The sequence below is a fragment of the Lissotriton vulgaris genome, chromosome 5 (assembly GCF_964263255.1).
Source record: "Lissotriton vulgaris chromosome 5, aLisVul1.2, whole genome shotgun sequence".
Classification (NCBI taxonomy): Eukaryota; Metazoa; Chordata; class Amphibia; order Caudata; family Salamandridae; genus Lissotriton; species Lissotriton vulgaris.
Genome location: NC_141693.1, coordinates 1,987,379,532 through 1,987,403,162, shown reverse-complemented (window position 1 = coordinate 1,987,403,162; position 23,631 = coordinate 1,987,379,532). Strand labels below are relative to the sequence as shown.

Sequence of the window (23,631 nt, the reverse complement as noted above, 5' to 3'; positions counted from 1 at the left end):
GTCTACAGTTTCTTGGGAAGGTCTAGGCATTTATCAACGAGCTTTTAAGCGTACTCGCATCACACATTGCAAAGTCTGAAAGCCAGCTTCCTTTTGTATGAACGTTGAAAAAAGACGTTTTCTCTATTTAGTTTGTTTGGCCTTGAAGGCAGTTTCATTGTTGCTCCTTTTAGGGCCAAAATGCGTGTTAGGAAAGGCTGTGCTTGAGAAGAAAAAAATGGCACACTAGAAAATAAGTGGCCAACAGTGTTGCCCGATAGTGGATTTAAAACGGTTGATTTATAACGTTTTTATACAGTGCATGCCCAACCACTAATGGTTCCCAAGCTATTCATCTTCTAGACCTAGGCGGCTTTGGGTTTGCCACATGGAGGGTCATTCTCATGACTGTCTGTGTGAGGCCAGACAATGCATAAGTATAGTAAGCATGGTGTAGTGCTGGATGTTGGCTTTTTCCTGTGGTTGTCTTCTAACGTGGAAGGGATGGTTCATTGCGAACTTTTGACCTAGCCCCTTGGAGGGTGAGGAGTTTTTGGGGTAGTCTCTGTGGAGTATACAACAGTGGGGATGTTGTCATTTGACCCTCTGCCTAACCGGTCACCTGCGTTAGTCTGTCTGGGGTTCCAAAAGACCCCATGGTGCATGGGCTGCAACATTACTTCTTGGGGTGTTAATGGATTGTGTGCTCGATTGGGCATGAGGATGCAAGGGGGGAGGGGCGAGAATGCATTGATGAGTATTTACGTTGATTCTAATGTCAGTCTGCTGGGTTGATGATCTGTGTATTCCTAGACTAAGGATTTTATTTTGGTGTCAAAGCCGGGCAAAGCAGGTCTCTCCACAGCTGTGATTTAGTCAGAAGCACAATCTCTCACCCCCTTCCCTTTCTCCCTGCACTCATACCAATCGTGTTTTTCCGGGTCCCTTTCTCAACAGAATGTAGTTTTCCTAATGTGCTCTGGGCATGTGTGTCGTTCAATGACAGTCAATGTAGTGTGCTCCTTGGTGCTTTGTGTTCTCCTAGGCGGTCTCAGATTACAATATTGGGTTTACTCAAAAGAGGGTCTCCAAGTGGTAGTGTGTGACGTATCAACCATACCCTGACGACTGTTGGCCAGGGGCCCTGCGGGAGGAGTTAACAGGCCTCCACATAACAACTACCAGCTGCAGGCTTACTGTTTGTAATGGTCCCTCTGTGGGAGTTTTGGTGAACTTGGATGTAGACAGACAGCTAGACAGAAGGGATATTCAGACAGACGTGCTGCACCTAGCCAGGGGTCGATCACTGGAGCAAGAGAAAACTTATTTCATTAAACAATACGGGAAGAGCTCTGCTCTCTATGACCGGCGAGGGATTTGCTCCACTGACTGCTATTGCCGACTAGCAGTAAACAAGTGTCTGTTCATGTTTACCAAGTCACAGAAGAGGCACTATCCCCTTTAACCACTAACACCTACCAGTAAGATGAGTTTGACTGCTGTGATTGAAACTACACCAGGTAAGAGTAAAGTAATGTTTGACTTAATAACTATAGAAACAGAATTTGCGTTTGACTTCTGCAGGGCCCAGAGGTTTACTAACTAGATACTGGACCATGTATGCTTTTGCATAACATTACATTTTTCTATTTTGTAAGTGCAAGTTTCTACGATGTGGAGAAGTTGGCAACATTAATCACTTGTCAAACATGAGAGAACAGATCCCGTCCGTTCTAACGCATGGACTAAAATGTCCATACAGAAATCTGTATGTACGATAAAGCAGTTTGAAAGCGTTTTCAGGCAGCATCTCCGACCAAAGAAAAGCAGAAATTGGGAATACTGGCAGCAAATAAGAACATGCAAATGAGATTGAGGCAACCAAGTCCCCGCTCAGTTTTGAAACTGAAATGTTACTTTTGTGAGTAATTGATAAGTCAGGTCTTTGGTATAATTGATAACCGAGTAGAAAAACTCGCTACAAAGTCTTTATACAGTTTGACATCAACCTGCTCACAGCTGTACTTACTACAGCACACACCGAAACAAAGAGAGCTCTGTGACAGAACAGTGCCAACCAATGGCACGCGTAACTTCCAATAGCAGACCTGTTGCTACCTCTAGAGTAAGCCAGTGGCATTTACTGCCACACAACAATAGTCCTGTATTTAGTTACATTTCCAACAGGAGACCTGTAAATGACTGGAGCAAATCGGTGTCCGTGTCATGCAATAGAAGTGCTGCATCTGTGGGAGACCATCTACTGTCACCCAACGGTAGGGCTCTGACCCTCGCTGTTTCCAATCTCAGCCTCCCAATGCTTTGTGACAGGGCAGCTCATCAGCAGTTAGTGTTATGCAATAGAGCTCTAGCCCCTCGTTGTCCAACAGCAGACCTCTCAAGGCTCTGTGGAAGCTCAGCAGCAGTCACGTTCATGCAACAGCGCTGTGACCACCCGTTTCCAATAGCAGACCTCTCAAGTATTTGCAACAGCTCATCAGCAGTTAGTGTTATGCAATAGAGCTCTAGCCCCTCGTTGTCCAACAGCAGACCTCTCAAGGCTCTGTGGAAGCTCAGCAGCAGTCACGTTCATGCAACAGCGCTGTGACCACCCGTTTCCAATAGCAGACCTCCCATGGTTTTGCGACAGCTCAGCAGCAGTTAGTGTCATGCAATAGAGCTGTGACCACCACTGTTTTAAATAGATGCCACCCAAGGCTCTGTGGACACCAGCAGCAATAACTGTCATGCAATAGAGCTGTGACCACCACTGTTTTAAATAGCAGACCTCCCAAGGCTCTGCAGCAGCTCAGCAGCAGTCACTGGCATGCAACAAAGCTGTGACCAACATTGCGTCCAACAACCGGCCTTCCGTGGCTCTGTGAAAACTCAGCAGCAGTCACTGTCATCTAACACAGATGTGACCACCACCGTTTCCAACACCTGGCCTCTCAAGGTGTGTGGAAACTCAGCAGCAGTCACTGTCAGAGCAGCTCAGCAGCAGTCACTGTCATGAAACAAAGCTTGACCACCACTGTGTCCAACAGCAGACCTCCCAGTGCTCTGTGGCAGCTCAGCAGCAGTCACTGCCATAGCAGCTCAGCAGCAGCTACTGTCATGCAACAGAGCTGTGACACCCTCTGTTTCCAATAGCAGACCTCTCAAGGCTCTGCGGCAGCTCAGCAGCAGTCACTGTCAGGGCAGCGCAGGAGCAGTCAGGGTCATCCAACAGAGCTGTGACCACCACTGTTTCCAATAGCAGACCTTCCAAGGCTCTGTGCCAGCTCAGCAGCAGTCACTGTCAGAGCAGCTCAGCAGCAGTCACTGTCATGCAACGGAGTTGTAACCACCACTGTTTCCAATATCAGACCTCTCAAGGCTCTGTGGCAGCTCAGCAGCAGTCACTGTCAGAGCAGCTCAGCAGCAGTCACTGTCATGAAACAAAGCTGTGACCACCCCTGTGTCCAATAGCAGACCTCCCAGTGCTCTGTGGCAGCTCAGCAGCAGTCACTGTCAGGGCAGCGCAGGAGCAGTCAAGGTCATGAAACAGAGTTGTAACCACCACTGTTTCCAATATCAGACCTCCCAAGGCTCTGTGGCAGCTCAGCAGCAGTCACTGCCATAGCAGCTCAGCAGCAGCTACTGTCATGCAACAGAGCTGTGACACCCTCTGTTTCCAATAGCAGACCTCTCAAGGCTCTGCGGCAGCTCAGCAGCAGTCACAGTCAAGTAACAGAGCTGTGGCCCCCTCTGTTTCCAATAGCAGACCTCTCAAGGCTCTGCGGCAGCTCAGCAGCAGTCACAGTCAACAGAGCTGTGGCCCCCTCTGGTTCCAATAGCAGACCTCCCAAGGCTCTGTCCAAACTCAGCAGCAGTCACTGTCATACAACACAGCTGTGATCACCACGGTTTCCATCATCGGACCTCCCAAGCCTCTGTGGCAGCTCAGTAGCAGTCACTGTCAGAGCAGCTCTGCCTCAGTAACTGTCATGCAGCAGAGTTGTAACACCAACACAGCTGTGACCACCACTGTTTACAATAGCAGACCTCCCAAGGCTCTGTGGAAGCTCAGCAACTGTCAGAGCAGCTCAGCAGCAGTCACTGTCATGCAACAGAGCTGGGACCACCACTGTTAGCAACAGCCGATCTATGCCCGCGTGGCACATACGTGGTAGCTACACCATTGTCTAGATCCATGCCCCCGGTTTCCAACAGCTGACATACGACTGCCTGGTAGAGGAGTGGCAGCCGCTGGTATCACCAAGATGAAGAACTGTGAGCAATGCTACTTAATTCAAGATCCGCGAGACACCAACGTCCACCATCGGTCAGCGATAGACAAATAACTCACAGGATGGCAGTGCCCAACCAGCCCGTAGCATCCTACAGTGCCCACGCACCTCCACGTCGGCTTTGCCCACCATTACCTTCTCTCCTCTCACTGCTGAGCTGCCATGCTACCGGAAGTGCATCACACCAACAAACTTCTCCGACAGGAAACACTTACCGAGATGAGGAAAGCGACGAAGGACTAGCTAGATCAGCCTCCATCTTGGGTGAGGACGCCCGTTTACGTAAGGACTGGGAGGACTACATGAAGCATGCTGTCTCAAATACCCCGTCGGGGACCCATTGCGTCCAGTTTCAAGATGGCCGACAGTAGACGGGCTGCTGTCGAGGGCCTGAAGGGCCCGCCCACAAATAAGGAAGTGCCGCCTTCGTTTTCTGAGGTTGTGATGGGCGCCTCTCGGGTAGCCAACTACATAGCTTCCAAGGTTTCAGATTGCCATGTGTGACATTTGTATAACTTCACTGAAATTATGAGTGACATTTCAACGACCATGAGTTACTCTTTTTCGCGAGCAAAAATCATGCCATGAAGGCGAGAGAAACCTTCTAAATATCTGAAATTACAGCCATTTGAGAAACAAATAACTCCAAGAACTTATCAAAACTGCTGCAGAGCACCAGAAATGGAACTAAGGGCACTAACCCTAGTGTAGTATTATGATAGAATGTATTAGTTTTAGAATGTTCCTTTATTGTTCTATTAATGGAATGCTTCATGCTATGCATCCTTGTGTATATCCTGTATCTATTTGAATGTTGATCAATCACTATATTTCTAAAGCGCGCTTCATACCCGGGGGTGGGGGGGCTGCTACTAATCGAAGAGCCAGGACTTGAGAAGTCTTCTGAAGGCCAGTGTTGTACATTCTTACTTGTTTCAATATGACTACTTGGTGTCTGTAGTCCTTTCTTAGTGTTCCTACCTTGTCTATCTCCCATAGTACCTAAGTGTGTTCTATCTGGTGTGTGAAGATTCCAACCTTGGCAGTTGGTCTGGTCAGCTGTGGGGTTTTACTGCTCTGCTGTCCTATTTTGTCTAACTTAATAAATATATCTTAATAACATGAAGACGTGTCGTGCTGCCTACCTAAACCTATTTACAACAGCCAGCTGTTCCTGGGTCTGTCGTAGGCTGGGAGGGAGAGTGTTCCAGGTCTTTGCGGCGAGGTAGGAGAAAGATATGGCGCCGGCGGTGGCTCTCCGGATACGAGGAACTGAGGCGAGTGCGAGGCTGGCAGAGCGGAGGCTGCAGGTGGGGGTGTGGAAGCTGAGTCAGTCGTTGAGGAATGTAGGTCCGGTGTTGTGTAGCGCTTTGTGTGCGTGGATGAGGAGTTTGAAGGTGATCCTCTTGTTGACGGGGAGCCAGTGTAGGTCTCTCAGATGGGGTGTGATGTGGCTGCGTCGGGGGACGTCGAGGATCAGTCGTGCGGAGGCGTTCTGGATTCGTTGTAGTCGTCTCAGGAGCTTGGTTGTTGTTCCTGAGTAGAGGGCGTTTCCGTAGTCGAGTCTGCTGGTGACGAGGGCCTGGGTGACGGTTTTTCTCGTGTCGTGGGGGAATACATTTGAAGATCCTGCGGAGCATTCGGAAGGTGTTGAAGCAGGACGAGGAGATAGCGTTGACTTGCTTGGTCATGGAGAGGGTGGAGTCGAGGATGACCCCCAGGTTGCGTGCGTGGTCGGTGGGTTCCGGGACAGTGTCTAGCCCTGTGGGCCACCAGAAGTCATCCCAGGCTGATGGGGTGGGTCCGAGGATGAGGACCTCCGTCTTGTCTGAATTCAGCTTCAGTCTGCTGTTCTTCATCCAGTCGGCGACGGCCTTCATTCCTCTGTGGAGATTGGCTTTGGCAGTGTGGGGGTCTTCGGGGATGGAGATGATCAGCTGGGTGTCGTCGGCGTAGGAGATGATGTTGAGGCTATGTTGTCGTGCGACGTGGGTGAGCGGAGCCATGTAGATATTAAACAGCGTCGGGCTGAGGGAGGATCCCTGAGGGACGCCGCAGATGATCTCAATGGTTTTTGAGCGGAAGGATGGGAGGCGGACGCTCTGGGTTCTGCCGGAGAGGAAGGATGTTGTCCAGGCCAGGGCCTTCTCTTGGATTCCGGATCATGGAGGCGTGCTGATAGGGTGCGGTGGCAGACAGTGTTGAAGGCTGCTGATAGGTCCAAGAGGATGAGGGCGGCTGTTTCTCCCTTGTGCATCAGGATCCTGATGTCGTCGGTGGCGGTGATGAGGGCGGTTTCGGTGCTGTGGTTGCTGCAAAAACCGGATTGGGAAGGGTCCAGGATGTAGTTGTCTTCGAGGTAGCGGGTTAGCTGTTTGTTTACAATCTTCTCTGTCACTTTTGCCGGGAACGGGAGCAGAGAGATGGGCCGGAAGTTCTTGAGGTCCTTGGGGTCCGCCTTGCGTTTCTTCAGTAGGGCGTTGATCTCGGCGTGCTTCCAGCTTTCCGGGAAGGTTGCTGTCTCGAAGGGGATGTTGATTGCTTTCCGGAGGTGGGGCTCGATGGTTGTGCTGGCTTTGTTGAAAACTTGGTGAGGGCAGGGGTCTTATGGGGATCCAGAGTGGGTGGTCTCAGGGTGAGGATGGTTGTCAGTTGGTCCTTGGTGACCTTGCCCCAGCAGCGGCGTGGCAACTGTTGGGTGCGGTGGTGTGTGGTGTGTTTCTTGAAGGTGAAGTGGACGTATCTGTGGTCGGTCAAGTGGGGTTCGGTGGTGTGGTTGAAGGAAACGTGGGGGCTTGCGGAGAAGGTGGGGTCCAGCATGTGTCCGGCGGCGTGGGTGGGGGTCGTCACGAGCTGTTTGAGTCCGAGGTTGGCTAGATTGTCGATCAGGGCGGTGGAGTTGGCGTTGTTGTTCTCGAGGTGGAAGTTAAGGTCCCCGAGGAGGATGTATTCCATGGAGGCGAGGGCGTGGGTGCTGATAAGGTTGGCGATGGTGTCGTTGAACTGTGGTCGTGGTCCGGGTGGTCTGTAGACGAGTGTTCCTCTGAGGGTCGTGTTGGTGTTGGTGTGGATCTGGAAGTGCATGTGTTCGGCAGTGGTGAGGGTGTCGTCGGTGTTGGTCAAGACTCTGAGGGTGTCTTTGTGAACGATTCTGAAGATCAGCCCACCTTCAGTTACACTGCTGATCTTCAGAAGCTGGATGTCGAATAAATGCCTCTTCAACTTTTCCTGTATTCCTGTGGATTTACTATATAAACATTTGACTCATTACATATTGGCGACGTTTTGGGATTTTTATTCTGTTTTGGAGCATCCACAGATCATTTTTGGGAAGTTTGCTATTTTTCCTGCTTGGATTTTCTGAACTTTGCCGTTTTTACTTGGGATTTTCGGCATTATCTAATTTATGGTCTATGAAGATAACCTTCTCTCAACTTCCCTGCGGTGTACTCTGCTATTTTTGGTTGGAAATCGCGGAACCTATTGTTTTTCTTCAATGATTGTTTCCTGCTGAGTGACACGACTCTTCCTATTTAGATGCAAGACACTTGAGGACTAATTGTTGTGTTCGCGTGTGCAGTCCGCCGCTCCTAAATTCCTTAACTTTGGTTCTCTTTTGCCAAGCAGCTGGGCTTATCTACGGAAAGATTTACATTTTCGTAGCAAAGAAAAGTCTGGCCGCTACTATTTCATCAAGCAGCTAAAGTTTTACGACACAAAGATTTACATTTGTGTAACGAGGAAAAGACTGGTTATCCTGCGACATTTGAAACTTTCGTTCTAACATTGGTTGGAAAGCAGTGCCTCCTGTTTACTTTTAATCTTCCAAACTCACCGTTTCTTCGAATGTTCATCGGACTGTTCTTTACGTGGAATACTTCACTGCCGACATTCCAGGAAGCTTCATTGATGCGCGCAGCAACTTTCGGAAGCCTCGGTGACGCGCACACCAGCTACTTGCTTACATCATCATACAACGTTCTACATCATCACGTTTTAGCGTCCTCACACTATTGGTGGCTATTTTGTTGCGATTTTTGGTAACCTTGGTAAATTAACTCACAATATGTTATTTTCTATGCAAATCACTCGAATTAGCTGGTTGTGAATGCTTTCTTCAAAATGTATGGTAAATCTTGCTTATATTTAATAATTGTTATTTCACTATATTTTAACAATTCATTTATATCACTATGAGTACTGTGTGTGGCACTCCTCCACCCCCTTTGTATTCAGGTCCTAATCAACCTAGCATGAAATGGGAAAAATGGCACAGACAATTTGATAATTATTTATTAGCTATCAATGGGGAAAGTTTTAGTGCTAAAAGAAAGAAAACAATTTTATTAAACACCTTAGGTGGTCATGCTGAGGATGTTTTTATTCACTTACCACTGTCTCCTACTCCTTCTGGGATGGATAAATGTAAATGTAAATGTACATGTATTTATATAGCGCAAATCGCCCACATCGCAGGCATCTATGCGCTTGCTTAGGGAACCCGTCCTGGTATTCCCCTGTGAGATACCCCGGCAGGGTATCCACAAGGTGAAAGCCAGGCATCCCGCCGCGAGGGGCCGTTGTGGAGATTAAGCAAGCTATTGCCCAGAGTCGCAGAGTGTGAACCCGTGAGTCGAGTAGGCACCAGAGCGAGAATTATCGAGTCCGTGGAATTATTGAGCCCAACCCCCGTCGGGGCGGAGAATTGAACCCTGGTCCAGGGCCAATCTCAGCTTCCGGGTCTGCCGCCTCTAACCCCTGAGCCACACTTCTCCAGTGGTGATTATGATTGTTTTTCTGAAGCAATTGATAGACCTAAAAAGAGGTTTACAGAACAGCCTCATATTGTCATGAAGAGGTATACTTTTTATACCACACATCAGTTGCTTAATGAACCTGTAGATACCTATGTTGAATGTCTTAGAGTTCTAGCAGCTGAATGTGACTTTGGAGATCCGGTTGATAAGTATATTCGTGATCAATTAATTATTCGTTGCTCTAATAAAAAAATTCAAGAGCAACTTTTAAGGCAACTAACCCATCTTTACAAGAGACCGTTCAAATTGCGAAAAGCGTAGAACGGTCGATTATTTCTTTCAACACTATAAACGTTGATAAAATTACTACAGGTGTTGCTGCAGTTAATGTAAAGGATTTAAATGCAAAATCCATTCAATTTAAAAATAAACCTGTTACTAAAGGTACTACCACTATTTCGCACAATTCTAAGCAATACCCAAATGCTGGAATTTTTTTTTGTAATCGTTGTGGTTCCAAATCACATTCTATTCAATTCAGACTTTGTCCAGCCAGAGGTAAAGAATGTTTTAAATGCAAGAAAATAGGTCATTTTGGTACATATTGTCAATCTAATAGGAGAGTAGCTGTTCTTGCTGATATGGATATTGGAGAAGAGGTGGATACAGAACCTATTTTTGAGAATAAAATTCTTTCCATTACAGAAACTCATAAGTTAGGTCAAGTCTCTCACTATGATGATGACATTGATTCTGAACCTTATGTGCCTCCTATGTGCACTATTTCTGTGGAAGGTAAAGATATTAAAGTTATGGCTGATTCAGGGTCTCCTTATACAATTATTTCTGATTCTTTCTTTTACAAGTCATGGGAAAATAAAACTTTGGAACCTAATGACATTCAGGTTTTTAGTTTTGGTGGCAAAGAAATTGAAATGTTAGGATATTTTATTTTTGACATTGTTTTTAAACAGAAAACTATTCGTGGAAAAGTTTATGTGGCTGTTTATGGGTTACAAGTATTGGGTTGAAAACATCAAGGAAAGTTTGATATTACTTTACACCCCAATGAGAAAACACAAGTGTGTTTTGTTGAGGACTTGCAAAGATGATTATAAGGTTAATGATAGTGTTATGCATAAACATCTGGATAACTAGCAAAGAAGGATAGTGCACTTATATGATGCCACCATACCTCAAGGGATCTTTACATTTAGAGCCACTCTCGATAATTGTCACAAGTTATAAAGAAGACAAAAAAGTACAAAACAATTCAGGTAAAATTTTTTGTTAATTTATTAAAAAATACACAATATAAAGCATCAATAACAGTGCCACAGTACGAAGTAAAAAAGAGTGTCAGCATCATACAGAAATGATGTACATCTCTACAATGTCTACAATACACATTATTAAAAACAGCAAAGAAATTAATAAAAAACCAAGTTGTCGACGCAGCGTTTCGGTTTGTAAGTTGACACCTTCATCAGGACAGGGTTCTATTCAATAAAGAAACAATAAATTAACACCACATTTTCTATAGTCTCACACACTATATCTAATAGAAGCAACCCATCACTTTCTTTTTTTTATTTAAAAACATCTCTAGTTTTTCACAGTGATCTTGTGTTGATGGAGCAACAAAAAGGGCATATTTCTCACAGAACTAATTCATTTTCATGAGTCCAACTTATTGCAAACGCATTTAACAGCAGCAGTCATATTCATTGTGGCACAACACACAGTGGCAATTAGATCCCCTGAGCTACGCAGCGAGTTCTCGTGGAGGGTACTATATAGGGCATTGCCTGAATTCTGGCAGTTCACGAATGAGAATAGTTAGGCAGCTTGGACTTACTTAACAAATGGACTTACTGCATTTTCTACACTCTCCATATGGCACTTCCCTTAACAATTTGATGTTAAAAATTGATATATCTATCCATCAACATGCACCAGATAATGAGGGCAACCTGGCGCCTACCTTCACGGGGAGAAACACCACCTCCATTATTGACTTCCTGATCATCTCTAATCGGGTAGCTACCCATTGTTCGGTTACCCAGATCATAGATCACGACCTGAGTGACCACAATGCACTTACCATGGTTTTATATTGTGAGCTCCATAGGGATGTATTTTCAGGTAGGGTTGTAGATGACATCAGGCCATGCAGACCTAACGGGATCCGCATAAAATGGAGTGGGGAAAATGCAGAGAATTTGCATCAGAGGGTGGTGAAAGCTGGCCTTAACATGATACTCAGTTGTCTTGATATGGAAGCCCCCGCCGCACAATCTATAAATAACTTCGAGAATCTGGGCGTCATAATTAAGAATACACTCACTACAAAGAAGGTCAAATCAGGGCAGGCTACACAGGGTTGGTTTAACCAAGCATGTACAAGGGCATTAAAATCCCTCAAACTCGCCCTTTCAAGTACCCCGAGAGACAGGGATGCGGTTAAATCCCTAAGGGCCATTTATAAAAATGTGCTCAAAACCAGGAAACAAGAACTTAGAGAAACAGCCTGGGAAGATCTGAATAAAGCCGCAGCACTCCGGGATAGTAAACTATTCTGGAGCACAATCAATAGCCCATTCCTGCAAAAAGAGGAATTCCCTGTCCTCACCGCCCAAGTTAGTGAAGAGGGATGGGTGGCCCATTTCTCAGGGATCTTTGATCCGACTGGAGAGTCCCTAGCCAATGATAACATCATCTGCACCACCCGAGTTGATTCCCCGAGAATAACGACCGATGAGGTGGATTTGGCTTTAAGGAATAGCAAAGGGGGAAAAGCCCCCGGCCCAGACGGGGTGCCGATCGACCTATACAAATATGATCCGGCACTCTGGAGCCCACTACTGACCATAGCCTTTAATGCTGCTATGGATAACAGGACCCCTTCCACGTGGGGCGAATCCATCATCATTCCAATCTATAAAAAGGGGGATAGAGGAGAGGCTAAGAACTACCGCCCTATCTCCCTTTTGGATTCCTCACTTAAAATCTTGAGTAGGGTCCTGTTAGCACGCTTGGAAGATTGGGCTGTAGATAATAACATTCTTGCCCCATCCCAATACGGCTTTAGAAAGGGCCTTGGCACGATCGAACAGTGTATTAACTTGAACCTTTTAATAGGGAAGTATACCAAGGCCAAGCCGGGATCATTATTTCTGTGCTTTGCAGATCTTTCAAGCGCATTTGATTTGGTCGACCATGCCCTGTTATGGACAACTCTGCTGGGCATGGGAGCCCCCCCCGATATTATCTATTTCCTGGCCACACTTTATTCTAAGTTATCCGCCCAAATTCGCTATGGCCCGGAGGGTGAGTGCACTCGGAAGATCAGAGTAAGATCTGGCATTAGACAGGGCTGTGTATTAGCCCCGTTGCTTTTTTCCCTCTTCATTAATTCGGTTGAACAAGAACTAAAACAAATTCATGCTGATGCCCCCCATGTTGGAGGTTCCCCTATACCGGTATTATTGTATGCCGATGATACAGTTCTTCTTTCTAGGACTCCTATAGGCCTACAAAAATTGATGGATGGGTTCTATGATTTTATATTGAAACGGAAACTCAAAATTAATAATTCTAAAACGTTCGTCATGGTGTGCGGGAAAAAGCCGAAACTTTTTAAACCTTTCTCTTTTAAGGAAAACCATATTGCAATTGTCACAAATTTTTGCTATCTGGGGGTCACATTTAACGATAGAGGATCTTGGGCCCCTGAGGAAACAAACGTTAAAGCGAGAATGGGGAAAGCTTCCTCGGGCGTCTTCCGCTTTGCTACCAAAGTAGGAAGCCGCCGCATTGTTGATATGTTGACTATATACAAGCACAGATGTACTTCGATAGCTTTGTATGGCTCGGGGGTATGGGGACATTGCAATGCTAAGGCCCTGCAAAATGAAGAAAACAAATTCATTAAACGGCTGCTTTGTCTCCCCACCTCGGCATCTACTGTTTTAACCCATTCGGAATTGGATCTGGATTACCTGTCTGACCTTACAGGGTTAAGGCCATTGCTGGTATGGAAATCCATTTTCTCCAAGCCGGAAACAGCATTCACCAGAAATATCATCAAAGACTGTTTGCTCTTGGATAAAGTTCTAAGTATTCCATGGTTAAAATACGTAGTTATGATTGTTAAAGATCTGTTTGACATGGACCTAGGAAATGACCCTACGAGTATGAATACCTTAGACAAACTGGAAGTAAAAAATGTATATCTTAGGGCGAGATCGGATGTGCGAAGTCATGCCACTAGGGAATACTCCACACATATTTTCCACCTGTCCTTGAATGATGATAGCCGGGGTATTCCAATGTACCTCAAAGTTATCCATAGACAGTCCCATCAGTACGTTCTTTCAAGGCTAAGACTAGGTATAGTGCATAACCTGGTCGCTTTCCCGACTATGAAATTACATCCAGTAATCCCATGTCCATGTGATGACTCTACCAAACAAAGCACAATGCACTTTCTATTATTCTGTCCTCTGTATAAAGCACTACGCATCTGTTACCTCAAGCCTATGTTCCTTAAATATAATATGTACACCACCGATAGCGCTCTGAGGCTTCTTTTTTCACTTTCAAGTCCAGATATCTGTTTTTATACTGCTACTTTTATTCTGAAATCGATTAGAGCTAGACTTAGCATGGTTTTCCCGTAATTTTATGTGCAGCTATTCCCACAACATGTGACTATGTTATTTTTTGTTTCTGTATTTTGAGTATCACGTGTATGTAATGTTTTAAACTGTATACTTTTATGATGTTTTTTAAACATTCGAATAAAGTTATAAACTGAAACTGAAACTGACTCTATCATAATTGAGTCGTGTCTTCCTCTGCTTCAATTTGAGGTAGTCAGTCCTAGTTGATCACAGGACATCAATTTAGATTCAAATGGACTATGGTATATGGAAAGAAATCTCCTTATGTCTGCAATTACACGAGACCTTCCATTAGTAAAACAGTTTCACATAAATCTAGATGTCATTGTCAGTGCGAGTCACACCAAGTTACCTTAATGTTGATTTGGAGTTTTCATTTCTATGGAGGAAAAGGAGCCACCGGTATGTTGGACTGATATTCGAGCTTCCTTTAGTGAATTAAGAAAAACAGGGTATTTGAATTAGCTCCCTGATGTGTAAAATATACAATCCTAACTTTTTACTGCTCCATAAATATGGAGGACTCACCCCTTTTTTTTAATAAAGGACCGGCGAAAAAATGCAGCACGTGACTGGATGTCGTCAGGCTCCTTTCTTTATAGAAGGATTCGCAAGATAGTTCATTAAGACTGCATGGGGGTGTTTTTGGCATTCACCACCCTGAAAAGAACATATATGATGTTAACGGGTTTATTAAATCCCCACTCTACTTATCTATGTATTGCACTAGTAGTCTTCTTGTTTGAGCATAACTGTTTATGCTATTAACCAAAGTCTTTTGTGACTGTATGATGTTAACGGGTTTATTAAATCCCCACTCTACTTATCTATGTATTGCACTAGTAGTCTTCTTGTTTGAGCATAACTGTTTATGCGATTAACCAAAGTCTTTTGTGACTGTATTTATACATTTCAGATGTTATCTATTAATTACGGATGTCTGAAATGACCATGTTATGTATTTCAATGGTCGCATGCATTAAGTAACAATCACCTTGCTTTATAATCTTTGGGATTGATCTTCCTAGTAAAGCTGTGGTTTACCATAACTCAGTTTTAAATGTACTGGCTCATGAACATTGAAGAATTCAATGTACTGGCTAATTAACATTGCGTAATCTGAAGTTTTTACTTTTTAAAAGATTGGCGGGACTAGTGCCTACACTACCTCTTCGTGTACGAAGGCTAAACTATTAGCACTCCGTCAGGGAGAATCACTCCCATTCAAACCTAACCTTACTATCGGCCGGGATACATCTAGCTTACCTCGCGTCCGTGATTCGGCCTCCCTGCTCCTATTCCACTCCGGGTTCTTCTGGTCGTAAGATAACAGGGCTGATTGTCCTTGTCTATTTCAAAGGCTAAATTACGCGCCAAATTAAGGAAAGCCTCGCGATATTCAGAATGGTTTAGCGTGTCGTGGCATGCGACGGAATTAAAAGAACTACTGGAGTAGTTCTATGATCAAATGCGACCTATATTTAAAACTACCTCAGTAGTCTTGTTGTTGTAAATGAGATTGCAACGGCAATCGGTCCTTGTTTTTGTTTAGATAAACTAACTATTGTTTGTTTAAATGACGCGCTATCTTAGGAAAAGCCTCGTGATCTTGAGGATGTTTTTTTAAAAACGTGTCATGGCATGCGACGGAATTAAGAGAACTACTGGGGTAGTTCTTCAATCAAATGCGCCCTATGTTTAAAAGACTACACGAGTAGTTTGTTGTAATTAATAAAATGGCAGCACCGATCGGCCTTTGTTTCTATTTAGTTAGACTATTTATGTTATCTTTTGATTCATTGTGACTTTCAAATACGAACTACAACAAATATTCGTTGTTATTTTCAGCATTTAGATTGCTGAATTGTTTACCTGAATTGTTTTGTTTATGTACTTTTTTGTCTTCTTTATAACTTGTGACAATTATCGAGAGTGGCTCTAAATGTAAAGATCCCTTGAGGTATGGTGGCATCATATAAGTAAGCACTATCCTTCTTTGCTAGTTAGTAAAAGGGACTGTTCTGACTTCTTGTTTTACCTTGACTCCTCGTCCCTGGAACGGATTTTGAGAGGAGACCTCCCTTTCTGTTTTTTTATTGTGTATACGGTTTGTTAACCGGGGAGGTTGTGTTCGTGCACCTCTGGGTAATCACACCCTTTTGTCATTATGGAAGGTATTAAAACCCTGAGCTATAATGAAGAACAATTTAATAAAATTATCAATGGGACGGTCAAAAATATTTCCACCGTTAGAATAGATAACACCAATGAAGATGAATAGCGAAATCTTTGGAATGCTAAAAAGAAGACGATAAGAACTGAGTTACACTCAGATTTTCTTATTGATTATTGTAAACGAGGGATTATTCCAAAAGGCCTCCAAGTGAATAATGAACCTGGTATATTCATTAATAATCGTAAATTTATAGAGAATTGGACCCTTGTGGCCAACAGGTGCAGCCGTGACTGGATGCTTTTAATTATTGAAACAGCTACAGACATCCTAGTTATGGAGAGGCAGGAAATTAAAGACTTGGAGCAAAAACTTTCTGATAGCACAGCCTTAGAAGACGCACGGAAAAAACTAGACGACATCCAGAACGATGTAAATAGCTATAAAGATTACCTTTTTAACAAAAAGAGTAATAAGTTTGGGAAAGATGTGGAAAAATACAACCCGGAACACGTGTATCCCTATCTCCAAAAAGACTTTTATGATCGCCCAAGAGAGTCTTTTGCTAATCGCAGACCCTGGCAACAAAATCCAAATCAAAACTTTCAAAAGAAAAAAGTAAGATTCTTTGACACTTCTTACTCAAGCACAGACTCTGAGGCAGAGAATCAAGATGAAGGAAGAACCACCAACAGAGATAGGGAAGGAGTGCCAAGTAACACCAAAGACACACTTCCTTTTTTAGCTCAGCGCCAATCATATGGACCACAGAGAGGGAGAGGCAGAGGGAGGGGGAGCTATGTCCCTCAACCTCAGCCATACCAACGCCCCTACACCAGGAGCCAGAAAACTTGGAACAAGTAAAAAAAGCCCCTATAATCAATCTATCGGACACTTCCCTCACCGAAACAGAAACTAAACTTCTAGAAAAGGGTCTGGGCTTCGCCATAGAATGCCCAATAGATAGATTTAATCTGGAAAGAGACTTACAAAACTTCTTTAGAAAAATTAGATTATTAACATTCTTTGATGGTAAAGAGAGAGCCCCATCTACCAATAAATCGGGCCTTAAACCGAAATCAACTTGGACCCCTCAAATTGGCCAAACAAATAAAGATATAGAAGCCTTTGAAAGGATCGTTGAGAAAAGTGTGATGGATCTCCTGGATCAGAAAAACAGGATTCAATACAATCTGACTAAAGAAAAAAAAGCGGCCTTAAAACACTTAGAAAATTGTACGAAATTAACTATCAAGCCTGCTGACAAAGGCGGAAGTATTGTTATTATGAATACTGCTCAATACAATGCTAAGATGATCCTTATGTTAGATAATAAAGATCATTATCTAAAAGTAAGTAGGAATGAGTGGACCCAACTAAAAGATGTAATTAAACGCACATTAGACCTAGCTAAAGAAGATTCTGTTATCTGTGAGGATGAATACAGATTTCTATGGAACAGTAATCCAACCATACCTGCCCTATATGGACTACCCAAAGTCCATAAGGACCTGTATGACCCACCAATGAGGCCCATTGTAGCGAGCATTGGCTCACTGACGGAGCCTCTCAGTAAGTACGCGGACATCTTCCTACAACCTTACGTCACAAAACAACAAGCGTACATTAAAGACACAGGAGCCATAATCCAAAAAGTAGAAACCTTACCTTTCAACCCCGAAACCCAGTATCTAGTGACCCTCGACATCGAGGCACTGTATACAAACATACCTCAAGATAGCACAATTAAGATGATCACAGAACTTCTTTGCCCGATAGATAGGGACCTAAACCCACAGGAAATATTCATCATTGATTGTGTTAGCCTCGTTCTAAAAAATAATATCTTTATTTTTAACAAGGAATATTATAAACAGATAAAGGGGACCAGTATGGGAGCCACCTGCGCTCCCAGTCTGGCTTGTCTTTATGTAGCACAATTCGAAAACATTCATATCTTCAATCCTGCAGCTCCGTTCTTCGAAAACATATCGGAGTGGTCCAGATATATTGATGATGTTTTTTTTATTTGGTCAGGACCTGAGAACACCCTTAAAGAATTTATTTTATGGCTAAACCTGGGAGATCCCAATTTAAAATTTACAGCAAACTATGATGCTCATAAATGCGAATTTCTTGACATTGTCATCAAACATGAAGACAAAAAACTCCAAGTAGAGCTTTTTACCAAAAAGACGGACAGGAACACCATGCTCCACTACTCTAGTTACCATCCGCCAGAAGGATAATATACCCTTCGGGCAATTTTTAAGACTAAAACGAAACTGTAGTAATATGAAAGATTTTGAGAAACATGCTGCTGTCTTAACTAATAAATTTGCAGAAAGAGGCTATCCTAGGCGCATGATCAAACATGCCTTTAAGAGAGCTAAATATTTTAACAGAGAAAATCTTTTCTCAAAAAAAGAAAATGAACAAAAAGAAAAACGCTTAATATTTGTTACCAACTACAGCAGTATCAGCAACAAAATCAAAAACATAATAAACCGCAACTGGAAGCTGATTAATAAACCCAATAAAGAAAGAATATCCAAACCAATGTTTGCGTTTAGACGCAATCGCACTATAAAGAAAAGCTTGGTACATACTTATAGAGAGTCACCAACCATCACACAACTGAGTATTAACAACGCCCCCCTTCCAACTGGAACATTTCCATGTGGAAATTGCTGCAATTGTGAAAATATCATCAGTGGTGATCATATTGAACTGAACAATGTAAACCATAAAATAAATTCATTCATCAATTGTAGGTCAAAAAACTTAATTTACTTGATAAAATGCCCATGCAACTTGCTGTACGTAGGAGAAACCAGTCGTGAAGTACGACTAAGAATAACTGAACATAAATCAGCGATTCGAACGAGAAAACGGGGCGCTCCTCTTACTGAACACTGGCAAGAGGCCAACCATACTATTAAAGATCTTTTTTGGTGTGGCTTGGAAAGCATCCAAATGAATCTAAGGGGTGGCGACATAGATCGCAAAAGAAAAAGACGAGAACAATTCTTCATGTCCCGCTTTAACACAGTGAGAACCGGGCTTAATAGTAAAGAAGACTGGGAGCGCATTCTTTAAAATTACAGATTAATGAATAAATGTATTGATGCTCGGACACTGGGTAGCATGTAGTGACCACTCAGGACAATGCAAAGGTGCGCATTCTATAAAATTACAGATTAATGAATAAATGTATTGATGCTCGGACACTGGGTAGCATGTAGTGACCACTCAGGACAACGCAAAGGTGGTCCGATATATGCCAACTGTTTGATAATATTAACTCATAAACAGTACTCCATAACGGTGGAGTAATTGTCTTATGTTCGGATGCCTCAAAAAGAATAGAGAGGCCCTCAGTTATAAATAAATTAATGAACACTTTCTTAATAACCCGATCTAATATCATCAATATGGTGTATGAACAACAACGTTCTAATTTCAAAAAAACGACGATACTACAGCAATCTAAATGCTGAAAATAACAACGAATATTTGTTGTAGTTCGTATTTGAAAGTCACAATGAATCAAAAGATAACATAAATAGTCTAACTAAATAGAAACAAAGGCCGATCGGTGCTGCCATTTTATTAATTACAACAAACTACTCGTGTAGTCTTTTAAACATAGGGCGCATTTGATTGAAGAACTACCCCAGTAGTTCTCTTAATTCCGTCGCATGCCATGACACGTTTTTAAAAAAACATCCTCAAGATCACGAGGCTTTTCCTAAGATAGCGCGTCATTTAAACAAACAATAGTTAGTTTATCTAAACAAAAACAAGGACCGATTGCCGTTGCAATCTCATTTACAACAACAAGACTACTGAGGTAGTTTTAAATATAGGTCGCATTTGATCATAGAACTACTCCAGTAGTTCTTTTAATTCCGTCGCATGCCACGACACGCTAAACCATTCTGAATATCGCGAGGCTTTCCTTAATTTGGCGCGTAATTTAGCCTTTGAAATAGACAAGGACAATCAGCCCTGTTATCTTACGACCAGAAGAACCCGGAGTGGAATAGGAGCAGGGAGGCCGAATCACGGACGCGAGGTAAGCTAGATGTATCCCGGCCGATAGTAAGGTTAGGTTTGAATGGGAGTGATTCTCCCTGACGGAGTGCTAATAGTTTAGCCTTCGTACACGAAGAGGTAGTGTAGGCACTAGTCCCGCCAATCTTTTAAAAAGTAAAAACTTCAGATTACGCAATGTTAATTAGCCAGTACATTGAATTCTTCAATGTTCATGAGCCAGTACATTTAAAACTGAGTTATGGTAAACCACAGCTTTACTAGGAAGATCAATCCCAAAGATTATAAAGCAAGGTGATTGTTACTTAATGCATGCGACCATTGAAATACATAACATGGTCATTTCAGACATCCGTAATTAATAGATAACATCTGAAATGTATAAATACAGTCACAAAAGACTTTGGTTAATCACATAAACAGTTATGCTCAAACAAGAAGACTACTAGTGCAATACATAGATAAGTAGAGTGGGGATTTAATAAACCCGTTAACATCATATATGTTCTTTTCAGGGTGGTGAATGCGAAAAACACCCCCATGCAGTCTTAATGAACTATCTTGCGAATCCTTCTATAAAGAAAAGAGCCTGACGACATCCAGTCACGTGCTGCATTTTTTCGCCGGTCCTTTATTAAGAAAAAGGGGTGAGTCCTCCATATTTATGGAGCAGTAAAAAGTTAGGATTGTATATTTTACACATCAGGGAGCTAATTCAAATACCCTGTTTTTCTTAATTCACTAAAGGAAGCTCGAATATCAGTCCAACATACCGGTGGCTCCTTTTCCTCCATAGAAATGAAAACTCCAAATCAACATTAAGGTAACTTGGTGTGACTCGCACTGACAATGACATCTAGATTTATGTGAAACTGTTTTACTAATGGAAGGTCTCGTGTAATTGCAGACATAAGGAGATTTCTTTCCATATACCATAGTCCATTTGAATCTAAATTGATGTCCTGTGATCAACTAGGACTGACTACCTCAAATTGAAGCAGAGGAAGACACGACTCAATTATGATAGAGTCCATTTGTTAAGTAAGTCCAAGCTGCCTAACTATTCTCATTCGTGAACTGCCAGAATTCAGGCAATGCCCTATATAGTACCCTCCACGAGAACTCGCTGCGTATCTCAGGGGATCTAATTGCCACTGTGTGTTGTGCCACAATGAATATGACTGCTGCTGTTAAATGCGTTTGCAATAAGTTGGACTCATGAAAATGAATTAGTTCTGTGAGAAATATGCCCTTTTTGTTGCTCCATCAACACAAGATCACTGTGAAAAACTAGAGAAGATGTTTTTAAATAAAAAAAAGAAAGTGATGGGTTGCTTCTATTAGATATAGTGTGTGAGACTATAGAAAATGTGGTGTTAATTTATTGTTTCTTTATTGAATAGAACCCTGTCCTGATGAAGGTGTCAACTTACAAACCGAAACGCTGCGTCGACAACTTGGTTTTTTATTAATTTCTTTGCTGTTTTTAATAATGTGTACTGTAGACATTGTAGAGATGTACATCATTTCTGTATGATGCTGACACTCTTTTTTACTTCGTACTGTGGCACTGTTATTGATGCTTTATATTGTGTATTTTTTAATAAATTAACAAAAATTTTTACCTGAATTGTTTTGTTTATGTACTTTTTTGTCTTCTTTATAACTTGTGACAATTATCGAGAGTGGCTCTAAATGTAAAGATCCCTTGAGGTATGGTGGCATCATATAAGTAAGCACTATCCTTCTTTGCTAGTTAGTAAAAGGGACTGTTCTGACTTCTTGTTTTACCTTGACTCCTCGTCCCTGGAACGGATTTTGAGAGGAGACCTCCCTTTCTGTTTTTTTATTTTTTATTTTTTATTAAACATCTGGATAAACATAAAAATGTTTTAAAAAAAGAACTAGGAAAAGTTAAAGGATTTTCTCACAAAATTGTTTTTAAAAAAAATGCCATACCTTCAAAACATAAATTAAGGAATGTTCCTTTATCAGTTAGGAATAAATTGTCTGATATGATTAAAAAACTTTGTGCAGAAGGGGTTATTTAACCTGTTAATGCTTCTGAATTCGGTTTCTCCCATAGTTTTAGTTAAAAAACGGAATGGAGAACTTAGAATGTGCACGGATTTGAGGTTGGTAAATAAACAAATTGTTATGGAAAGTCATCCTCTGCCCAAAGTACACGATTTGTTAGCGAAACTAGATGGTGCAAATTTTTTTAGCACCATAGATCTTAAATCTGAGTATCATCAGGTGGAACTGACTGAAGATTCCAGACATATTACAACCTTTATCAGACCTGATGGTACTTTTAGATATATTAGAATGCCTTTTGGGCTTTCTTCTGCCGCTTCAGTGTTTCAAAGATTGATGAGCTGTTTGTTTGGGGACACTGAGGATGTAGTTGCATTTCAAGATGATATCTTAGTCTTCTCTGAATCAATTGAGAAACATCAGAAAACTCTTGACATTTTTTATCTGTATTTGATAATAGAGGTATGACCATTCGCCTTGATAAATGCAAATTTTTTTCAACTGAAGTTGAGTATCTTGAACACATGATTAATGGTGAAGGTATTTTTACCAAAAAAGACCTCCTTTCGTCCATTCGGAATATGAATAATCCTCAAGACAAAGACCAATTTAGGTCCTTCTTAGGATTATGTGAGTATTATTCGAGATGTGTGTCTAAGGTTGCTGACATAGTGTTACCTTTAAGATTGTTGCTTAAGAAAGAATGCAAATTCTTGTGGACAAATGAACATTCCCAAGCTGTTTCTGCTATCAAATCTGCTGTTATTGATTGTAAACCCTTATCTCCATTTTCTCCAACTGCACCTAACATTATTACTGCTGATGCAAGCGCTACTGGGCTTGGTGCTGTACTAAGCCAAATTAAAGCTAACAGTGAGGTTACTATTGCTTTTGTATCAAGACCATTATCACAAGCTGAGTCTAAGTATTCCACTATTGAAAGAAAAGCTCTGGGTTGTTCTTTGGCATTTTAAGACTTATTTGTGGGGAAAATCTTTTAAAATCAAAACCAATCATATACCTTTGATCTCTTCACTGTCTAATTATGTTGTTGGGAAAGCATCAGCCAGATTGGTTCGGATACTTGCAAAACTATAGGAGTACAACTTTGAGATTATTTACATTCCAGGTTCTAAAAATATGAGAGCAGACTGTTTATCTAGACTGTTACCAAATGTTAATCCCCCAATTCAATCTGAATGTTTTGAAGAATGTGTGGTTGCATCTGATGATGACATGGCGCTTTTAATATCTCAACTTATTTCAAAAGATGAATAGTCAAAGGCAATAGATTCAGATGAAGATCTCATTATGGTACCTAAATATATTGTTGAGGGTTGGCCACTTGAGAGGAATCTTTCAAAAGAACTTGCTGTTTTTTGGAAGGTTAGAGATGAACTTTTAATCAATTAAAATTTGATTTTAAAAGGTGATTGTTTTTTTTGCTCCAAAATCTCTTAGACAAACAATTATTTCTATTGCTCATTTAGATCACTTGGGTCAATCTAGTACTATTAAAAAAGTCAGAGATATATTTTGGTGGCCTTATATTAAAAGATGTTCTCTTTGTGCAAATTCGGACAAAGTTTTGAAACCACAACACACTGAGTTAGTGAAAATTGAACTTCCTCATTCCCCTTGGAAAAAAAAGT

The 23,631-nt window shown here is 42.2% G+C and overlaps 1 protein-coding gene across 1 annotated transcript in view; it reads right to left on the bottom strand.

Moving 5' to 3' along the window:
* REXO4 (RNA exonuclease 4) overlaps nucleotides 1–4,474 on the bottom strand; it is a 98,423-nt gene extending 93,949 nt beyond the window's left edge. The window contains exon 1 of the mRNA XM_086924726.1: nucleotides 4,407–4,474. The gene's annotated coding sequence lies outside the window, so the exon portion shown is untranslated. The remainder of the gene's footprint in view (nucleotides 1–4,406) is intronic.
* Between the last annotated feature and the right edge of the window lie 19,157 nt (nucleotides 4,475–23,631).